The sequence below is a fragment of the Mus pahari genome, chromosome 9 (genome assembly GCF_900095145.1).
Source record: "Mus pahari chromosome 9, PAHARI_EIJ_v1.1, whole genome shotgun sequence".
NCBI classification, from domain to species: domain Eukaryota; kingdom Metazoa; phylum Chordata; class Mammalia; order Rodentia; family Muridae; genus Mus; species Mus pahari.
Genome location: NC_034598.1, coordinates 73,165,813 through 73,189,375, shown reverse-complemented (window position 1 = coordinate 73,189,375; position 23,563 = coordinate 73,165,813). Strand labels below are relative to the sequence as shown.

General features: G+C 36.1%; 1 protein-coding gene across 2 annotated transcripts in view; it reads left to right on the top strand.

The window, feature by feature from the left end:
• The window catches only part of Mgat4c (MGAT4 family member C), a 660,796-nt gene that overhangs the window by 522,805 nt on the left and 114,428 nt on the right, over window positions 1-23,563 (top strand). The gene's annotated exons all lie outside the window — the stretch shown is intronic.

Below are 23,563 nucleotides of genomic sequence, written 5' to 3'. Positions count from 1 at the left end.
GTACATCACAAGAATGACAACTTTGTGATGAAATGCAATACATAATCCCCTCGGTCATACACTTCAATTTTCTTGTGACCTAAGGAACATTTTGTCTCTATTTTAATAATAGTACCATTATTCTTCTTTGTGTAGTAAGTAGATATGAGCTACACTTGAGGGTATAAGCAGCAATGTGATTTTGATTAGGGAAAGCTATCAGCGACTGCAGTGCACAGAGCTATCAACATCTGCAGAGCACAGAACATTCCTGGTAAAAGAAATACCTCACTTGGTGAGACAGAAGAACATTTATTAGCACAGCCTATGCTGACTGTGTGTTAAAGCCAGGAGGGGGGGGGGGACGTGGGTTGGAAGGCAGACTATCGGCCAAGCTACATCAGCCTTTGCTCTCACTTCTCTCTTCTTGCCTTAGTGGGCTCTTTAGAATATCTACAGTCACCTAGATACTTCCTGAGCTGTAAACCCCAGAGTAAGGCTCTATTAGGTTCTATTATTTCCACTACTGAACTTATTGGCATAAATTACGTGGGAGGAACTGCGATAGAGGCTGAGTTCAAAATGGAGAGGTTAACATGCTCTCTGTGCTAGAGAGAGTACCATGAAAATGAACCACCTAGATCATGATTGCAGTGAGATCCCAATCCCACTCTCTTCATATGGCCCCACCTTCTTTCCAGTAGCAGCAGTACACTAGCATAAATTGGTTGTACCTAAGAAAACTTTCTTTATCACAACCTTGATGCATAGCGTTCTTTTGTGTTTGATGGATAGTAGTGGAAATAATTCCTAAGCTATACCACTTACAGCTTATACTATTATCCTACTTTGCTATGCATAGCCTTGGGTATTTACACTAATACTTTTATGTGAAAAGTTGCTTGCTTCATACTCAGGATAACTATCTGTATTCATTTAAAACTTAAAGGCCATATCATTGACTGGATACTTTATTCAAGGGAAGTGTATTTTTCACAGTTCTGGAAAACAAGTGGAATAGTCCAAAGGCTTTGGGTTTCTATGAGAGTTTTTCCTGGCTTAAGGAAAGTGAATTTTGTTGTGTTCTCAAGGAATTTGTCCCATGCTTCAGTGGAGAGAAAGTAAACACTCTGATGTTTTGTAATCAGAGATCTACCTTTGCGATCTCATGTCATTAATTCCTCTCAAGCTTTATCTACAAGTATAGTTGTATTAGAGGGGAATACATCAATGTATGGATACAGGAAATGTCCCATTTCAGTCACCTGAGAAGCATTATCTTTTTATCATAAAAATACTTATAGCTTAAGTTCCCACAGGTCTAAAAACATGCACTAAAATTCCTTTCCCCTTTCCAGCAGCATAACTGTCACAATCATATCTATATTTCTACATACAATTCTTTAACTGTACATCAACTGAGGATTATTAGATTGTTGCATAAAGAGATACAGCTGCCAGAGCAAGTATAAGTATGCAAAGGCACTTCTATTGCCCACTTATTGAGAATTTAGATAGCCAGTTTTGATGTGAAATACCTCAATTTTAGTTAAAGGTAGTGCTGACAAGAAGATTATTCAGCAAGTGAACTCTTCTTCCTTCCTTCCTTCCTTCCTTCCTTCCTTCCTTCCTCCTCCTCCTCCTCCTCCTCCTCCTTCTTCTTCTTCTCTCTCTCTCTCTCTCTCTCTCTCTCTCTCTCTCTCTCTCTCTCTCCCCTTGCTTGATTGAATCTATGCTTCCTTCTTTCCTTGCTTCCTTGCTTCCTTGCTTTCTTCTTACATTCTTACTTTTCATTAAACTGTCAGAACTTGCATATGTATGTGAAAGAATAATACTGACACCTTAGGATGAAACTCCGTTTTTACTGAATGGATTTCCTTCACTTCCTGTGTTGGCCTCAATTTCTCTTTTTAACATTTACAGAGGAATTTTAATCCAGCAATATGTCCCTTCTGGCATCCAAAGACCTTCTAGATCTGTGTGATCTAGCTGGATTACAGGCACGCCCTTTCTACACACCTTTAATCCCAAACAATGAAGATAAGCATAGTTTAGGGGAGGAAGCAGCAGTGTATGAAAGTGACATGTAATTGAGGTGACAAATCAGAGAAAGATTTGGTAGAAAGAACCAGAGATAGGATATCCCAACACTCAGGGGAACAGCACAGAAAAGAGATGCTACTTAAGAGCAGCACAGGGAGAGAGAACAAGTAAGACACAGTCAGTGTGTCTGTATGGCAATTTTACCAGGACAGTTGGACAGAGACAGGGTGTAGAAAGAACAAGCTAGAAACAGATGAAGACAGAACAAGTCAGAAAACGAGGAGCCAGAAAATTAGAACATATTGTCAAAGCTAATATGAGGCCAGGCAGATCAATTCAGTCATAAGCCAAGAGAAGTTGAATCTAATCAGTTAGCTTAGAAGAATAGATTTTAAGGGAATAGAACCTTCTAGGCCTAGACCTAGCAATAGAACAGAGAAAGCAAAGCTTTATAATCATCCCAAGTATTTGCATAGACTGGGTGTGGTTCTCATCTTATCACTTCATCTGAGGAAATAAAAATGGCACTTACAAGCATTTGTACTATTGCTTTAAAATTATCACCTGAATACCAGACATAAAATGCAAATGTTGCTATCTGATCATGAGTTCCAGTTCTGTATTGAAGTAAGAGAATCATTCTAGCTTAATTTTCATCAGAAGTGTGTCATTAATTAGATTCATTATAGCCATGGGGAAGGTCTTGTAATTCACAAGATTTCCTTAGAATATATGATTCTACATGTGAAAATTCTTTGGATTCAGGATCAAGGATTCTCTCACCAGCTTTCCACTGCAGGAATTTAGAAGGACTCTACCTATGCCTTTTGTAGACCCATTTTCTTGGCCTCAAAGATTAGATAGATTTCCAGTTTTAGAAATAATTCCTACATGAATAATCTTAAAAACATGGGGGTTTTTTGCACCTAAATTATACTATCTGTTTGATTCAAATTATATGCTTTTAGTTATGATCTACTTAACACCACTTGCACTTAAATAGCTTTTTTCCCCCCTTTATGACTAAAGAGCTGAACTTAACTGTTAGGCGTAGGCGGTAATTGGTTAAATTTTATATTTCTGCTTGGAGAATTAGGAGGCATCCAAAGAAGCAATCACAAAACTCTTTACCCACAGCTAATGGAAAAATGTTCAGCTTATTTCTGGTCCTTAAAATGTTGAGTGAAACTTTCAATTATAGCTTTTAGCAGTTATCCATGCCCCTCACTATATTTTACACTGAGATGTGAAGGAATTTATATGGCATAAAGATTATTATTAGAATTTGAGATTGGGAAGTCTTCTATTAAATTTTTCAAATTTAATTCTTAATTTTTGAAGAAAACTTATTTCAATAGATATTACCATTTCAACTATAATTCACTTTATTTTTCTTTATGTTTCTGGTTAAAATCTGTCTCAGTTAAGTTTGTTTCCATTAAGAAAGAATTTTTTTAAAAGAAATGTGGACTATACAAATAATCACTACCTTTGGTTTACAAGATGTACTTTTAAACTTATCACGAGTACTCTTATTTGATGTTTAAGACAGTGGCCAAAGGATACATGCATCAATAACAAGGCAGTGAAACAGTTGCTTTTCAGTTGTAGAGTTGGAAGGTAGCAATTATAGGGTCACAATACTTGTGGATGAATAGCATCAGGTTTTGATGAAAATTGGTTAGAAGTACGTGCATTTGCTTTTGTGCAGACAATGAGCTTCCCAACTCAGTATATGTAGTATACATTGACTCCATAATGTGTTTTTTATGTACACAAGTTGTAAACAACACACATGTAAATGTCTTCATCAATAACAAAGGTTATTAGGAGATATTTTCCAGTAATGTAACATCCTCTTTTTAGATAAGTGAAAATTTTGTCAAATTTGTAAAATGTGATTAGAAAGCTTGGACAGTTAGTGAGAGGCCTGATTGATTTCTAAAGAGAAAAAGAAAACAGCATTAACAGCAGAAACTTCCTAGTGATAGTGACGTTTAACATGATACTCTGGAGAAGGCATGCATGAAAATCCTGAGATAGTGTTAAGCAACTTAATGTCAGTGTCTTCACAGTGCATGGAAGCTAGAGAAAGTGATATACAATATTAAGTGATGGAAAATTCAACTTATAAAAAATATCCACTGACAATGTGAAATGCCTAGAGTTCACATAAGAACCATTGAGAAACCATTACATGACTGGAAATAGAGTTAAATAACTTAGGTGAATGTCAGTTTGTAAATGTTACAGCAAAAGCCAGATGAGACATTAATCAGTCCAAACTCAAAGACCTTGATGAGAAAGGAGACCCTTGTGATTCTGCTAGCCTGTAGATTCGTGATGAATATAAGGACAATGTGTTTGCAGAGATATTTATATCTCTTGATAAAACAAACTTTAATATGTCAAGCAGCTAGTATTTCTACTCTTAATTTTTGAAGCTTATCAAGAAGATATATCAATATATACATTATTAATTTATTTAATATGTTACATTTAATAGGTTAATAAGCTCTCAAATATTTGTCATCATCCAAATACATAAATAAGTTACAATATTGGCCACCATTAGAATAGATAAATAAACTACATCATGTTTACATTATGGAATATTTGATAACTCTAAAAATTTATACATAATAACTTCCAATTATGTGAATGAAGATCCAGAACATAAAGTTTGAATCATCAAATATAAATCATATATGTTATACTTATTTATGTACATATATACTGTTATCTTTGTCTTATACATTTTAAATACAGAACAAGTAAGCCAGACAGTTTAGAAATACAGACAAAATGATGATTTATTAAGCAGACCTAAGAAATAAATGATAAATTGTAAGTAAAAGAAAAGATTCATTCTATGTCTCAAGACAGAACAAAATATGGTAATAGTGAAGAACACGGGATATCTTTACATTAGATGTATATAAATAAGTTTTGAGTATTTATGGTTCCTATTTTAAAGCCTTTGTAACATTTATGTCTAACATATTTAATTAAAAACTTACAACCTGAACGTTTATTAGATTCAAACATAGTGATTTAAATAATTTTCCTGCAACTTCATAAATGTGGTCAGTTAGTTACTCTCCAGTGAAGTATGTAAAATAAAAGACAATGTAAATGAAGGAAGATAAAAATGAAAGACTTCCTAAAATATCTGTGAAAGTCATTTTGTTTTTGTTTTTGTTTGTTTTTTGTTTTATTGTTGTTGTTTTATGAGTTAGCCTTGAGGATTTCATCTTCCATTTTTCTCTGCAAACCCTTTGCCAAGTGACATTACAGCCTTTTCTACATTGCATGTTAATCTATGAGTGTTAATCAAGAATTTCAAAATTTCAGAAGTCTGAAGCCAGCCAAATAAGAGTACTTATAATTATTTGCCCAGCTTTGATTATTCCTTAGGTATCATGATATACATATTATTTTAAATAAAGGTAAGGACCAATAATCCCTACTGTTCTTTTTACTCCAAAGTGTCATTCATGTGGTATAAATATGTTTCAGAAAAGCTTGTGGATAGGGAACCTATTCCCAATATTTACGTGTTGGTTTTTGGAGCTTTGGCACTTGATGTGTAATTAGGTTGTAGTTATGAGATGTATTATTTATCTAAGTGGAATTCAAGTGATAGAATATATGTTTTTAGGAGAAACAAAAATAAAAAAAACACTCAATTATAAATACTTATTCACTTGCCTCAATTTGTCTTCATAGCAGTGAACCAAAAAAAAAAAAAAAAAAAAGCCCCAAGACAGATTGATTATGTGAGAAATCAAACATTTGTGGTTTGGATGGAAACAGGAAGTTGATGTGAATAATGGTGAAAAGGAGCCAAGAGTTATAGAGGGATGAAAGAGGACTGTGTCTTATGCCATACCTGCAGAGGCAAAAGGTGTCATAAGAATTAATGTGCTATTTATTACACACCTGTTAATCAGAAATGGTTAGAGAAGTTGGGAAGAGGGAGAAATAAAACCTGAGTGTGATTTTAGGCAAGTACTTAATCATACTCTTGACTTCTTATACATAGTCTGAAGGTGAAACTGATTCTGCAAATTGTCTCTGATAACTGAGATAGGCTAGTGTGACAAAGCTTACTATTCATATGTGTTGAAGTTAAGTTCCTTTTTTCTATGCAAAACGGATGGTAGCTATACGATGATGGATAGGAAAATTTATTTACAGGTGCAAGAATTCAGAATCATGAGAAATAATTGGGTAGTAAAGAAATCATTTTTCTTTTCTTTACTGTGTTCAGAGGGTATCTGTCAAAAGAATGGAAACATATCTGCTAAAGATGACACTATAGAATCCTGGGATAGTTCTTCACTATCCTCTGTTTCATCAAGAATTCTTAAAGAGTTTATGGTATGTTAAGAGCTGACAATGATGTATTGCAATAACCAGTAGTTGTATAAATAATCAGACTTTCCAGGGTCTATTGGATACTGGTTCTGAGTTGACACTGATCCAAGGAGATCCCAAGAAACATTGTCGCTCTCCAGTTAAAGTAGGAACTTATGGAGGACAGGTGATTAATGGAGTTTTGACTGATGTCTGACTCACAGTAGGTCCAGTTGATCCCCAAACACATCCTGTGGTCATTTTCCCAGTTCCAGAATGTATAATTGAGATAGATATACTCAGAAATTGGCAGAATTCTCATATTGGTTCCCTGAACTGTGGAGTGAGGGCTATTATGGTTGGAAAGGCTAAATGGAAACCTTTAGGGTTGCCTCTGCCAAAGAAAATTGTGACTCAAAAACAGAATCGTATTCCTGGTGGAATTGCAGAAATTACTGCCACTATCAAGGACTTGAAAGATTCAGGGGTGGTGGTTCCCACCACATCTCCCTTTAACTCTTCTATCTGGCCAGTGCAGAACACAGATGGATCATGGAGAATGACAGTTGACTATCGAAAACTAAATCAGGTNGTAACTCCAATTGCAGCTGCTGTACCAGATGTAGTTTCATTACTTGAGCAAATTAATTATTTCTGGGTATCTGGTATGCAGCTATTGATCTGGCAAATGCCTTCTTCTTAGTACCTGTCCATAAGGACCACCAGAAGCAATTTGCTTTCAGTTGGCAAGGCCAGCAGTATACCTTCACAGTTTTGCCTCGAGGATATACTAATTCTCCTGCCCTGTGCCATAATGTCGTTAGAAGGGATCTTGATCGTTTAGCTCTTCCACAAAATATCACCTTGGTACACTATATTGATGGCATTATGCTGATTGTACCAAGTTAGCAGGAAGTAACAACCTCTTTGGATTCATTGGTAACACATATGCTTATCAGAGGATGGGAAAAAAATCCAACCAAAATTCAAGGACCATCTACCTCAGTGAAATTCTTAGGAGTCCAGTGATGTGGGGCATTCAGAGATATTCTTTCTAGGGTAAAAGATAAGTTATTGCACCTGGCCCCTCCTACAACCAAGAAAGAAGCACAACGTTTAGTGGGTCTCTTTGGATTCTAGAGACAGCACATCTCTCACTTGGGTGTGTTACTTGGGCCTATTTACCAACTGTCTCTGAAAGCTGCTAGCTTTTGTGGGACCTGGAACAGGAGAAGGCCCTTCACTATCCTCAATTTCATCAAAAATTCTTAAAGAGTTTATGGTATGTTAAGAGCTGACAATGATGTATTGCAATAAATAAAATTGATTAAAGACAGGACTGGTTACATGACAAATGATGTTTTATAAGAGCTTGAACTTTATCCTTTATGTTCTAAAAATCGATGCATAGTTTTGAGAAGGAGCTTGACAAAGTCATACTGGCAATCATCTCAGTGAAGGCAGAGTAATGACAGATGAAGATACTTGATCAAAACTTTAGAAGATAAAGATCTTATAAATAAATCAGAGATAGTAAATGCTTACAGCATTAAGAATAGGAAAAGGGTCCCTTCTCTTTCTTTTAAGAAGTACTTTGCCTCGAAAATAAATAAAATGTGATTCAAAAAGGAAACAAAAAGGACAATGTAATAAATAGGAACAGGTGTCCATACTTATAAAATCAGAGACATGTTACTGACTTAATTAAAAGAATATTTAAAAAATCCATTGAATATACCCAAGTTTTACTTGTAAAGGCTGTATCAGTTGTCTTTGTTCTTTTGTAATATCAGAGAGCTAAAATGTGGAAACGTAATATTGAGGGTCATGTATCTTGGGATACAGCTCAATAAATCAGAACATTTCCTATGCAAGTGTGAGGCTCCGAGTTGAAATCTTCAGCCTTCATGAAAAACTCTACACATGGCTGCACGTTCCTGTAACCCCTGATGTTCACAGACATCAGAGACAGACAGGCAGTAGGAACTTGTTGTTCTGCCAACCTAGCTAAAATCACTAACTTCTAGTTCAGTGAGAGACTCTGCCTCCAAAGAGCAAGGCAGAGGGCTTTTTTACAGGACACATGACATCTTCCTCCAAAGGTTCCATGTGCATGTGCCTGGGTGCACTTTGACATACTCATGTAAAGCAACATATTCACATACAATGTACAGCGTATGTAAATTACTAGGTTGATTTGGGTCCATGACAGAAATTTTCCATCCCAAAACTTGTAATCATCATAGCTGAAATAAAGATGCATAAAAGGACCCAGAAAAAGCTTGCCTAGTAAGTAAAGTGACCTAATGATAGACTATTTGATAATATATTTGAAATTGATGGTGATCATATATGATAGTATTCTAAATATAAAGGATGGAAATGGTCCATGTGGTTTAACAGCTAGTCTTGTCTGTTACTGCCATTTGTGTGTTGAACAGCACATGTTTGGAGCCCTCAGCCCCATCCATTTGTCCTAAAGTATCTCACCTTGGGATCTTTTCCCCATCAATCTTTATCCCCTCACATTTTTAATCTTCATAACACATACAAGCAGCTGACATGTTTACAAGTACATTCACTTTGTATTGTCTGGAGTCATTACAGTCAAATCAGACAGCCTTATTTTGATTGGTAGCTACACAGAAATACAACCAGTAGTTTTGGGATACTATTTAGTAGATAAAAACATTCAAGTTCTTAAAAAATGTATGAATAACATAACCATCAGAGTTATAATTTGACGATTTTATAGATTTTACTTAACACACACACACACACACACACACACACAAAAACATAACCACAGAATCAAATTTCTTTCACATATTAACCACCTATGACAAACTGAATTCATATACTCTGGCCTTGATATAAAATTTTAGCAGATATTTCCTCAGTAAACAGATTCATAATAATATCCCACAAGTGAATAACATGCTTATTTAGCAGTTATTGACATAATATATACAAAACTAGGTAGTATATACCTATGTTTATCTGATGCTCAGGCATTAGATTGGTATGTATAGTTATACATGGCACTTAGGCTTTGGTTTGTTATATGCCTAACATATACATGATACTCAGATATTAAGTCTGCATCTGCATAATATTTAGTTCTTAAGGGTGATATATGCATGATATTTAGATGCTGTTAGATCAATAAGAATATAAGCAATTCAATGGAATCAGAATCTTATTAGTCTCATACTAAATAATATAAATGAAGGCATTATATCATTATGTAAATTCTTAGTGCAATTTTGTTATTAAAAATGATAAAATGTATAAGTGAAAAATTTTCAGAATCACAGGATAGTTCATTATTTCTTCTTTTAAGAGATTTTTATGTTTCCTTCTCATTTCTCTGTCTTTGTCTGTTGCTCTGTCTCTGTCTCTGTCTCTCCCTGTCTCTCTCTGTCTCTCTGTCTCTGTCTCTGTCTCTCTCTCTCTCTCTCTTTCTCTCTCTCATGGTGCTTTTAGAGTATTTCTAGGGTAATCACATGAGTCCCCATTGTCTATGACCTTACAAAAGTAGAACTGCACACTCTTCCCCAATAGTCAGATAACATCCTTCCTGAGAAACCTATTTTTGAAATGAACCCTTCACCAAAAAAATCCAATTTTATTAAAACTAATTAATGGTATCATGTTGATAGAAAGACCACTGTCACATTTTCAAAAGCAACTTTATATTATGCCTGTAGAATTCTTAACTATTTACATGTTGGATGAAACATTCAAAAGAAACAAATAGATTCAGTGATGCAGACAATGGCTTGAAGAGCAGGCTTTCCAAATGTGAACTGAATGACAACTTCATGTGGAAGGAAGTTTCTTTTAAGTACAGCTGAAATACTTCATTGTACTCTAGCCTGTTATTAAATCGCTGCCTGTGACAAATGGCTCTCTCTTAGCCACTCTGTCTCTCCACCGTCCATCCTCCCAACCTTGGATATCAGCACTCCTTTTTGAATGCATTAGTCACTCATGAATAATGACATAAAAGCTTAGCAATGCTCCAGACAGAGAGCCTTCTATTATACTTTTCTAACAACCATTAATATCTCTAACACTCAGCAGTTTTCTAATTTTCTTTTATAAAGGACAAGCTATAACTGCATGACAAAGTAGCATGAGGTCCAAAACTATTACTGGTTTCATTAGTGAGAGTGAGAAAAGAAAGGAAAAGGAGAAAATGGACTATACCACTATTAGACACAAGAAACTATGGTTTAAAAATAAGAGAGAGCAGGAAGTGATATTTGAATTTAAAATACAAATTATAGAAAGCATGCCAAATCATAAGATAATTTTGTCTTTCCTCTAAATCTCTTAGATTATAAGGAATTTCTATGGTAGAGAATTCACATTGACCTTCCTGTATCAAGGTGGGGAACAGCATCGAACTGATCTCCTGTTTTCAATGAGCTCTCAGTAAACTCTGAAGTTCTTTCAATGGTTTAGAAGATAAAGCAAGGAGTAACACTTTCATTTACAAGTAAGGAAACTAGAAGAATAGGAATAAATAGATAAGTAGTTACATAGATAGATAGATAGATAGATAGATAGATAGATAGATAGATAGATAGATAGATAGACACAATTTGCACAGGTGATAACTAATTTTCCAAGGAATATCATTTCTCCCAGTTTCAGCATTTGCCAGTTGCTTTTGTTCTTCGTTGAGGTTGACAACCCACAAATTTCCCCTTTCCATATTAACAGGTTATCAGTGTTATTGTTCAAGTCTGGTTTAAACAACCATGTTGATGTGATTTCATGGGCGTATCCTGCCTGTCATTTCTAGGAGACAGAAACTAATAACATCAAACTTCCCGTTCTTCTGACTTTTCATGATTCTTCTTCCTCTTCTTCAGCAATGAGCTCTGAGTCTTAGCTGCCAGGATCATGTTGTAGTAAACATAAAGGAGAAATTATGTCTCTACCTGGATCACAATTTTTTGGAATTTTATTCTTTTTAGTAGTTAAATTGCATAGACTAAGTCAAAGAGTCCAACATTTTCTAGAGTGAACAGGAAATGGAATTTATACAAAATCTGCAGCAACAATTAACTGATTGAAGCCAGAATTTCTTTGGTCAGTTTTGTTTAATTGACATTACAACATGAGTTTATTTAATGACTATGTAAATGAACGTGATATTTTATGTCAACATGTCTAAGCAATTTTTTATATTAGCATACTTTCAAAACATGTGTATTATGGGCTTTATGTTTTAAGTTATTTTCAAAAAAGAAAGAAAAAATGTTTTTTTTTAATAATTTGAAAAGTAAAAATCACTGGTATAAACAGTGAAAAGAAAATAATGGAACAGGAAGGGTTGGACTGGACTTGGAGTACAGAGCATAGGCAGAAAAAGAAATATAAAGATGGATAATAACACTAAAGACTTGTCAAGAAAGATATACGGAAACTTATTACCATAGAAGCTTAGAAGCTCATTAAAGTAAATATGTGTGCACATATATAAATACTAATATATATGTAACATAAACACACATATGTATTCATATATATATATATACATAATAAAGAATATATGTAATTACATATATCTGACAAAATCAAAGTAGTAAGAAGCTTAACTTCTACTGGTAAGGTGTAGAGACTCAAAGATGGCAGAATATTTAGTATAAATGAAAGATATATATTGGCCTCAAACTTGTCCCCAAGACTCAAAGATCATTGTGGAGTAGACCCAAGAGGAACATCAGCATCAAAGTTGGAAAGTAAATACAAGGAAACTTTATCTCTGGACACAGTAGAAAAGCTGTTCATATTGACTGACAGTGAATAGAACTGTGTGTTCAAAATCTACACAAGCCCATGCCAAACCAAGCCTCGTATGGGGGAGGGAGTTGGACATATAATTCCATAACTAACTGAATAGCAGCTGGCAATAATTAGCTACTGGAAAGGAGGGGTCAATTTTCTTTAAGAGTGTAGTCTTTGGTAAATCAACAACTCTCTAAAAGAGAATGCACCTCCAGCAATATATCCATCTTTGAGGATTAAAATAAAAATACAGGACACAATGTTGGACTGGTAGGGAAGGTTGTAGATATGAAAAGAGTAGGGTAAAATGAATATAAAAAAATTCTTCATATGAACCTCTTTTACATTTTTATGGGTTATTTTATTTATTTGCATTTCAAATGCTATCCCTTTCCTAGTTTCACCTCCAAGAGCTGCCTTGCCCTTTCCCCTCCCCACTGCCTCTATAATGGTGCTCCCCACTTGCCTACCCACTCCTGTCTCAGCACCCTAGTATTCCCCTTCCCTGGGTCATTGAGCCTCCATAGGACCAAGGGGCTCCCCTCCCAGTGATCCCTCTTAAGGCAATCCTCTGCTATAAATCCAGCTGGAGCCATGGGTTCCCCCGTGTGTACTCTTTGGTTGGTGGTTTAGTCCCTGGGAGCTTTGGGAGGTCTGGCTAGTTGATATTGTTATTCTTCCTTTGGGGTTACAAACCTCTTCAGCTCCTACAATCCTTGCCTGAATTTCTCTACTGGTGCCCCCATGCTCAGTCCAATGTTTGGCTGTGTACAGCCACATCTGTGTTGGTCAGGCTCTGGCAGAGCCTCTCAGAGCACTCTCAGTAAGTACTCCTGTCAGGAAGCAATTGTTGGCATCAGCAATAGTGTCTGGGTTTGGTGTCTACAGATGCTATGAATCCCTAGGTGGGACAGTCTCAGGATGGCCTTTCCTTCAGTTTCTGCTCTACTCTTTGTCCATGAGTTTCCTTTAACAGGAGGAATTCTGGATTAATATTTTTGAGGCGGGTGAGTGGCACCATTCTTCAAACAGGAGCTATATCCACTGGATATGGTCTCTACAGTTTCTATCTCCCCATTGTTGGGTATTTTAGCTAATGTCCTCCCTGTTGGATCCTTGGAAACTTTTGGGTCCCTGGCACCTGGGACTTTCTAGTGGCTACTCCAGGTACCCCCTCACTCACTGTTACATACCTACTTTCAAATTCTTGATCCTCTGTACTTCTCCATTTCCTCCCATATCTGAACTGCCCCCCTCTTTTCCCTCTCCTCCTCTCTCCTTCCCAAATCCCTCTCTCCATCAACTTCCCAAGAGATTGTTTTCTTCCTCCCTCTAAGTAGGACTGTAGCATCCACACTTTGATGTGATCTTCTTTCTTCTTGGGTTCATATGATCCTCTTAACTAATAAAATTAAGTGTGAAACAATCAATATTTGTATGTAATTATATACATACATTGTTAAAATTAATAGAAATCACTAACTCTAAATATCACTGCTATACGACATTAGATTTGTGAATTTAATCCAAATGGTATATTTCCTATATTTTTAATTTCTCATGTTTTGGATACCCTTTTAACTGAAATTTAACTGTTTCGTTTTTAATTGAATTTATTACATATTAATAGTCTTCTTCCAACTAGCTATTTCATTTTCTAAGTTATAAATGCTCTTTCATCTCTGTTGTTTAGGCAAGTATTTGTTGGATATTGTAGCCTTACATGCCTTCTTTCAACTTTACACTATTATCTAGTATATCTATGATTAAACATACATCAACGTTTAAATATCTTTCCACAAGCAATTTTAAATTCAACCCTTTAACAAAGGCACATTTAGACTGAACAAATATTTCTATTTCAGATTCAAGAGATTATTCTTCAGTAAACTGTATTATAGAAACCAGATCATCTTTCATTTATTTATTTATTTATTTATTTATTTATTTAGTTAGTTAGTTAGTTAGTTAGTTACTTAGTTAGTTAGTTGGTTATTTTTATGTGAAAGCAAAGAGTGTTTTATTCTGCAGAAGTCCAGCATGATAGGGTCTTCCATTCCAAAATGGAGATGTCCAAGTGAGCTCATAGTTAAAGCACAATAGAGGAATTCTGGGGAGGAATAGGTGTTAAGACCCAACAGTCCAATTGGCCTTCTTGACAGCCCCAGTGAACCTGAAGACAAAGTTGTTGCATAGCCCCCTGGGGATATCGAGATAGTAATGGAGCTACTGGCTGGTACAGCAAAGCAGAAACAGGAAGCAAGCAGGATCAGGAGCAGTAGAGTTGAAGCTTCAGAGGATCAACAGGGTGTGGCAGTTCGTCTGGAAGTCTTCTCCGCTGGGATGTTAGCGGCTGGATTGTCTCTCTCCTGGCAAGCTTAATGTGGGAGTGATTTATCCATGACCTGATCCCATCCGCCTTAATAGCCACTGGAATGGTCACCCCCATGGTGTGAGGTACATTCCTTCATACCAGAGATTGCTTTGGACCCAGTGTAGGCCTTCAAAGGATTTTAAACTTTTATGTTGGCCATATTCAGCTAAGATATCAGACTGAAGGTTGGACAGCATGGGAAGGGGCCTCCAATATAGGATCTCAAAGGGCGAGACCTAAAGTATAGAGGGTGTTCCTAGCTCTATACAAGCGTAAAGTAGGGGAGATGCCCAGTCACTGCCAATTTCATGGGTTAATTAGGTCAAGGCCTCTTTCAGGGTCTGATTAATTCTCTCTACTTGCCCTGAACTTTGGGGTTTATATGCACGATGTAATTTCTAATTGGTCCCCAGAACCTGTGCTAGAGATTGAGTTACCTGAGAGATGAACGCTGGTCCATTGTTAGCCCCAAGCAGGGTAGGCAAACCATACCTCAATATGATGTCTTCCAGAAGCTTCTTTGCCACCACTTTGGCAGTCTACTTCTTTGTAGGATAGGCTTCTACCATCCTGAAAAGATATTTATAAAACTACCAAATCCTTATATCCATATGTTTCTGGTTTTATTTCTGTGTAATCTATTTCCCAAATAGCTCCTGGACATTGACCCCTGATTCTGGTTCCTGGAGTGGCTCCTTGATTGAGGCCTGAGGAGTTCACAGCCCTGCAGGTGACACAGTCTTAGATTACCTGATCAACCGAATTTACTAAGTCAAATATTTTGTACCTTACCCCTCACGGCAGTTCCTTCAGTGTTCACTGGGTGTGAAGCTTGATGAATCTGATGGATGAGTTGCTTAGCAAACTCCTTAGCTAGGTTGGCGCAGCCTTCAGAGGTCAGCAGCCATCTATCTCTTCTGTAAACCCCTTGGCATTTTGTCTGATCTCATTTGTCTTCAGTAGTATATTGAGGGATGACTGGGAGCAGCAAAGCTACCAGAATGTTAGCAGTGGAAGCTTGAACGGCCTCCCTTTTGGCTTTATCAGCTGCCCTTTCTGATGCCTATGGTCACTTTGAGAAGAAGCCATAGTGTCTCCTGTAAAACAAGTATTCCTTCTTTATTTTTGATAGTTTTTCCTTCAGCAGTCACTAATCCCCTCTCTTGGTATATGGACCCATGTATATAAGCCATAGTAAAGGTATATCTATTGTTAGTATAGATGTTAGCTATGCGCCCCCCTTTTTTGAGACAGGGTTTCTCTGTGTAGCCCTGGCTATCCTGGAACTCACTCTGTAGACCAGGCTGGCCTCGAACTCAGAAATCCACCTGCCTCTGTCTCCCAAGTGCTGGGATTAAAGGCGTGGGCCATGACTGCCTAGCACCTTTTGCCAGTTTTAAAGCCTGTGTTAGAGCCTTTAGTTCAGTTTTCTGGGCTGAAGTTCCTGGCAGCAAAGCAGCTGCCCAAATAACAGTGTCCCAGGCCACTACTGCTGGCCCTGCATACCTGACTCCATTCATGATGCTGCTGCTCCATCCATTTAGCAGATATGTTCTGCCTCTGGCCAGGGTATGTCAGTTAAGTCCAGCATGATGTTCTGGATGTGCCCCAAAACTATAGAACGACAGTCTTTCTAGATTTTCCCTGGGGCTCTCATTCTTTTCCTCCATCACCTGGCTCAACTTAAATTTGTGGGCCATCTGGCATCCTCTCAGCGGCCCTCGCATCAGAATCTGGTGGTGAACCCAGAGCTCCTCCTTACCATCAGCAGCGTTAAGAGCCCAGTCTGGTCAAATCAAAGGAAAGGCTGCATCCATATCAGCCTACACTTGAGTGGAAAGCCCCATTTACTCCCAGAACCAATTTCCTGGAGTATCAAAGTATCCCTTTTCTCTCCCCTATGGAACAGAAAGGGGAGCAAAACAGGGGGTTGAGGCTTATGCTTTTTCAGAGGAAGAAGGGTGGGGAGCAGTGAGGCCAGTGGTACTTGATCAGGGTGACCCCAGGTCTCATAAACTAAACTTTTACCCTGTAAATGATGGTGAGATGGGAAGTCCCCTCCTCAGGCCATCCTACTTTATAGGTGGGCCATCCATTCCTGCAAAGGATGGTAAGTTTGTGGGGCAAACAAACAGATTGGAGTCTTCTGCAGCTTGGCAAAAGTCCTTAAAATGGTTCAGGACCAAGTCAAGTAGGGTGCTTTGTGCTTATCCCATCCTAGGAATCAAAGAAAAACTTTGTATGAGAGGACAAAATACACAAACAGAATGTACACAGACCAACGCAGAAGGGCATTCCCAGGAAAGCAAAAACAAAATGAAAAGACTGTCTCAGATGTCTTCCTCCCTAAGCAAAGTTCCCAAGCTTCTGGTAAGGGGTCCAGAGGGTTGTCATTGCCCCTGGCTGGGTGATAAATTATGCATCTACTTTGTCCCTCTCGGTCTCCAGATAAAACCCTAAACAGAAACACAGTTTAAACCTGAAACAGAAACAGAGATGGACAAGACAAAAGACAATCAGGCACCGGGAGTTACCCATCAGAAGAATATTCCACTATTTGGTTTGGGCATCTTGGACAAGAACCCCTAAATGTAAGGATGCATGATTTGCCAAAGAATGTTAGATATCCTGGACTAAAGTAGTATGTAAAAGCAAAGAGGTTTTTATTCTGCAGAAGTCCAGCATGCTGGGGTCTCCCATTCCAAGATGGGACTCACCTCATATTTAAACTAAGAAAAATTACAATCTCAAGGAATAAAGAGCCTATGAATATATAATGTTGCAATATCTGGTAGTCTGCACAGAGTGCTACCTAATATGACATAACACTTTGGAACTGTTTGTGGGCTGAAATAATTGAATTAAATATTACCAACTCTTCATTTGTGTCTTAGTTCCAAGAAGGCATTTTTAAAAAATACTTTCTTTGATTTAAAAATGTAGAAGAACTTATTAGAGAGTTAGGGTATGAGTTTTATGGGAAGGAACTTCTAAACTTAAGTAAATTTTATAATCCATTTATATGACATAAGAAAGATCACAGTCTACTTAGCAAAACGTTGCCAGTTGAATTCCACTAACATCATATCTCATATTTGCCTCCAAATAAATAATATATGAAAAATGTTATAGCCAGCAAGAAACTATTTACAGATTCTTCAATGAATTACTTATAGAAGCTTTAAGATAAAGATAAATAGTTCCTTGTTTCTATTTTCTGTATGACCGTCTGAATTTTTAAGTTTGAGTATCAGAATAAATATCCATGAGCCTTCGCATAATGGTAATTCCTAAAATAATGAGATCTTGAGAACTGTCCAAAGAGAGATTAAATTCTTAACATTAAAGAAATTATAGAATTATCCCATTCATTTAAATTATTTAATCATTAAGAATTTTAATGTTTTTAGTGTTATCTATTCTGATTTTAAAACCTGCCAGACAGTTTCATTCATACAGTTGAATTCAGCAGGGCACAGTGTGTCAGTTATACTTAAGATGAATATTAATATTGCTGCTAAAGTAAAGTATCTAAACTTTAGCTAGGTGCTATAAAGCCTAAACTGATTGTTTCTATAAATAACTTTCAGAGTTTTCCTAATAATTATCTTCCGCACAGCTTCAGGACTGAGGATAAGCATTTCCTATACATCAACTCTTTATTTTAGTTCATTTATTTTTGTTGCCTGTAAATTGCCATTAAACAGTATAAGTCAGGTAAGATAAATGAGTAAATTTAGATACTGATAAGACAGACACGTATGCCAATGGAATAGATCATAGAGTTCAGAAATTTATACATCTATATTAACCAAATGTTTGGCAATGTTGTCAAAAATAACATGAGGAAAAAAATAGAATCTTTGTTAAATTGTGTTGAAAATCCTGACTATGAAAATTTAGGAGAAAGAAATTAGACTACATTCCTCAAACTATACACAAATCAAATAAAAATCGATTAAAAATTTTAATGTAAGAACTGAAACTTTGTAATTTCTAATGGAAAATATGAGGAAATAGATAAATATAGATCTATAAAGAAGAACTTTCTGAAACAATGTTAAACATATGACTTTTGGTTGTTGTACAATAGTTCACTGAGAGGACTATGTATTATAGTAGCCATTATTCAGATGTCTATATTTAAAATGAAATATAATACAGTGGGGAAATGTCTAAAATGTGTCTACAAAATAATCAGGAAAAAAAAGCTCATTTACAGGCTGTGATAGAAAGATAATGATCAGAAAGTACAACACCTTGAAAGTCACATATAATAAAGAAGTATTATAAAATGTATTATTCCACAGCTCTAGGAATGACCCTAACACAATATGCTATATACTACTTAATGAATACCTTTAACCTTTATAGCTGTAGCAGAAGCTATAAATATTATAGTTGTTATGTTGATAAAATCCATAGTTACTAGGTCAACTTCATTGCAACCATATATATTCAAATTAAATCAAGTTTGGTTCAGTGGCAACTTGAATTAAAATGAGGTATAATTGCAATTTTGGGGGGGGATTTTTAATATTTAAAATAAATTCATTATTTCTAAATATTAATATAGAACAATTTTATCTAAACATTAATACATTAATATATTGAATCATATCATATTATATTAAATATGGCAGTTGCAGTGTTCAATAATAACTTCTAAAGAGCACTGGTTAGAACATTGGCACTATTAAAATTTAATATAAAATGAAAATCTTTTATTCTTGTGTAAATAACCTGTACAATTCTTGTCAATTCAATTTTAAATAATGACAAAAATGAGGAATTTCTTCACTAGGGTATGATGTTTAAATAACCTTTTGGTATCTAATAAGGAATTTATTGGTGTACACATTAAATTTTGTGATAGATATTCTTCTTCTTAATTTATATATCCCTAAATGATATGATTTGTAATTCAATCTTTGAACTCACAATATTCTATGTACCACTGATACTCTACTATAAGCTATTTTATTAATTTATCATAAGAATAATTATTTTTAAAATCCATTTACCTCCAATTCAATACAGATTCATGTAGAGTTCACTTTTTAATTTTTAATTTTTGTTTTATTATAACCTGAAAGTGCTGACAATATGACAATATTTTAATTGGCTTAATGTCTTTAGCTACCCTTAAACTAAATTAAAATGTACTTGTATATTTTAATTTTTAAGGCTTTTTTGGTAATAGGTTATTTTATTTATTTACATTTCAATTGTTGTCTACCATCTCTGTCTCCCTTCCCCAAAACTCTCATCCCATCCCCCACTCCCCTTTGCCTCTAAGAGGGTGCTCCACCACCCAACCCTCTCCAGCCTTATCCCTCTAGCATTCCCCTATGCTGGGGCAACAAGTCTTCACAGGACCAAGCACCTCCCCTCCCATTAATACCAGATAAGGTAATGCTCTTCTACATATGTAGTTGGAGCTATAGACACATCCATGAATACTCTTTGGTTGGTGGTTTATTCCCTGGGAGCTCTGGGGGGTCTGGTGAGTTGATCTTGTGGTTCTTCCTATGGGGTCGCAATCCCCTTCAAATCCTTCACTGCTTCCCCTAACTCATCCACTGAGGTTCCTGGACTTAGTCCAATGGCTGGCTGTGAGTATGTGCATCTGCCTTAGTGAGTTGCTGGAAGAGCCTCTAGGAGGACAGTCATACTAGGCTACCATCTGCGAGCACTTCTTGGCATCAGCAATAGAGTCCAGCAATAGTGTAAGGGTTTTGGTGTCTGCATATGTGTGGTCTCTGAATGGCCTTTCCTTCATTCTCTGGTCCAATTTTGTCCCTGAGTTTCCTTGATACAGGAACAATTCTAGGTTAAAGATTTTGAGATATGTGAGTAGTTCCATCCCTCAACTGGTGGTGGTCATGCCTATTTACTAGAGGGGGTCTCTTCAGGTTCTATCTCCCCTCTGTTGGGTGCTTTACCTAATTTCATCCCTTTTGGATAATGAGATCCTCTCTCTTCCCTGGAGTCTGGGGAATAGTTTCAAATAGTTCTCTGGGTTCCCCACCCTCTCACTACTCATTCTCCTGACCCTCTCGACTTATCTCCTGTCTCTTCCTATCCCCCCCCCCCAACCCCTCACTCCCAGGTCTTCCTTCCCTCAACCTCCTGGGATTATTTTCCCCTTTTCTAAATAGGATGGAATCATCCATACTTTGGTCTTCCTTCTTGTTAAGTTTCATATGGTCTGTGAGTATATCACAGATATGTTAGGGCTAATATCCACAGTGAGTACATACAATTTATGTTCTTTTGGGTCTGAGTTAGATCACTCAGGATGATGATATTTTTTTCCATCCATTTGCCTGCAAAATTCATGAAGTCAATATTTTTAATAGCTGATAAGTTCTCCATTGGGTAACTGGATAAATATTCATTGAATCATACCAGAAAATCTGTGAGGGCTGTATTTTTCTGGGTATAGTGTTATCAACATTTTCTGTATTTATATCTTCAGTTGAGGGATATCTGGGTTGTTTCTGGCTTCTGACTATTATAAACAAGGCTGCTATGATCACAGTGGATCATGTGTCCTTGTAATATAGTGCAGCATCTTTTGGTACATGCCCAGGAATGGTATAGCTGGGTCTTCAGGTAGAACTATTTCTAGTTGTCTGACAAACCACCAGATTTATTCCCAAAGTGATTGTATCATCTTGCAATCCTGCCAGCAATGAAGGACTGTTCCTGTTTCTCCCCTCCTCACTAGCATCTTCGGTCACCTGAGTTTTTGATCTTACCCATTCTGATTGTTCTAAGGTGGAGCCTCAGGGTTGTTTTGATTTGCATTTCCCTGATGACTAATGATGTTGAACATTTCCTTAGATTCTTCTCTGCCATTCAAGATTCCTCCGTTAAAAATTCTTTTGTTTAGCTCTGTATCCCATCTTTAAATAGGGTTCTCTGGTTCCCTGGAGTTTAACTTGAGTTCTTTCTATATTTTTGGACATTGACTCTATCAGATGTAGGGTTGATAAAGATCTTTGTCCAATCTGCAGATTGCCATGCTGTCCCTTTGACAGTGTCCTTTTCCTTACAGAGGCTTTTCAATTTTATGAGGTTCCATTTGTCAATTGTTGATCTTAGATCCCGAGCCATTGGTTAAGGAAATTTTCCTGTGTGCAGATATGTTTCCTTACTTAAAGGATTCTGATTCTAGAGCATCCCTGGCATTCTGATATGAGCTAAGAGTAGATTTAGATTTCCATACCATTATGTGTCCCATCTGCACCAAACAAAATAGGGTTTGTTTTGAAATCTTATGACACAAGATAGATTGATCAAGAATTATGCAAAGATTGATCCCCAACACTAGGAAAGAAGGATAGTTGGGAGCAGTTGGGAGGTTGAAGAGATGATGAGAGCTCATGGGCAAATGAGAAAGACTTTGTTCACCTCAAAAGAAGGAGATTATATAGGCAGCTCTTGTCATACAGGCACATATAGTTAAAGAACAGATTTCATCAATATTCACTGTGGAGTTTTGGAATATCAGATGTCAGTCATTTTGTGTTGATATAGCCTTCTTTTTTGATCCCATGCCCTGCATCAGATAAATTTTTATTAACTCATACCTGATAACCCGTGATGGCCATATTTTCAAGGTATAAATAATGTTATCAACATAGTATTTATAGGTATTTTCTAGAATCTTCTTGGGGTTGTGGAGTGGATTTTTCTAGATTACATGAAATGAGGTGGTAATATAGAGCTAAAAATCTATTCTACCACCATAGTGGCATTCACTCTTAAAGCCAGTGGTAATGGCTGATTGACCATCTTGAACATTCTGAATTTGGACCTGTGAATTTCAGTCAAGTACACTAATCTCATGATTTGTTACTTGTCATATTTAGAACTGAAAGAAAAGAGAGAAAGAATAGAGATAAATATACAGAGACAAGTGTGTGTTGCACAGGACAACAGGAGAAGAAAAATTTTCTCAGCAGAAAATGTTTTGGGTTTCTCAAGAGAGTGCTTTGTATACTGAGAACTGGATTCTAATGTATCTGTGTCACTGATGACCCTGACAAGCACTTATTTGTATAAAGTAACCATAGTATTCACTGCATCAACACAGATTTAGGATCCAAGAAATGCCATCCCAGTGTCTTTTCTAACATGCCTTTATTTGATTTGACTGTCCTATATTAACCAATGTTTTATGAAAAACAGTGTCATGATGCTTTATTTTAATTGAATTTCTTGCTCCCTTTTAGATGCTCCATGATTTTCAAAGAATATAAAATTTTGGTATATGAAAGCTTCAGCAGTTTTTAGAGTTGTTTTCCTGCTTTGAAACACATGCACATTGTATCCACATTAAGAAAATCATGGTGTCTTCAATTATTCCCATTCATGGTACTGCTTATTTCACTATTCCACACTGTAGCAAGCATCTCCTCCCAAATTAATTGGAGGTTTAATAAAATCACCATGAGCAACTAGATCATCTGCTATGTTTATAATGTTTACTTTTTTCATTTATATAATTAACTTAGATGAAATGCTTGTGCAGTGATGCAAAGATGTTATGGATTAATTACTTATTTAATAGCTAAGATGAATTGTGTCATGTTAATTTTAAATACACAAAATATGACTTTTTGAATTGCTGAACTTATAATAAACTTTGTAAATTATGAACTATACATTAGATAGTATATAATATTGAATAAATAATAACAAGAATATAATTTTAGTAGATATTTTTAATTGTCAGGATATAGGATGGAAGAGACATAAACATATTTCTATAGTGACAATTATATTATTATTTTTATAATATTAGTCATAATAATAATTGAAAACATTACCTTTTCTCATAACTGACAATTGAAACCTGCTAATTTATCAAAAGAATTACATAACACTTTTTTTACATTTATTATTATTATTATTTTCTTTATTTACATTTCAAATGCTATCCCGAAAGTTCCCTATACCTACTCCTGCCCCTGCTCCCCTACCCACACACTCCCA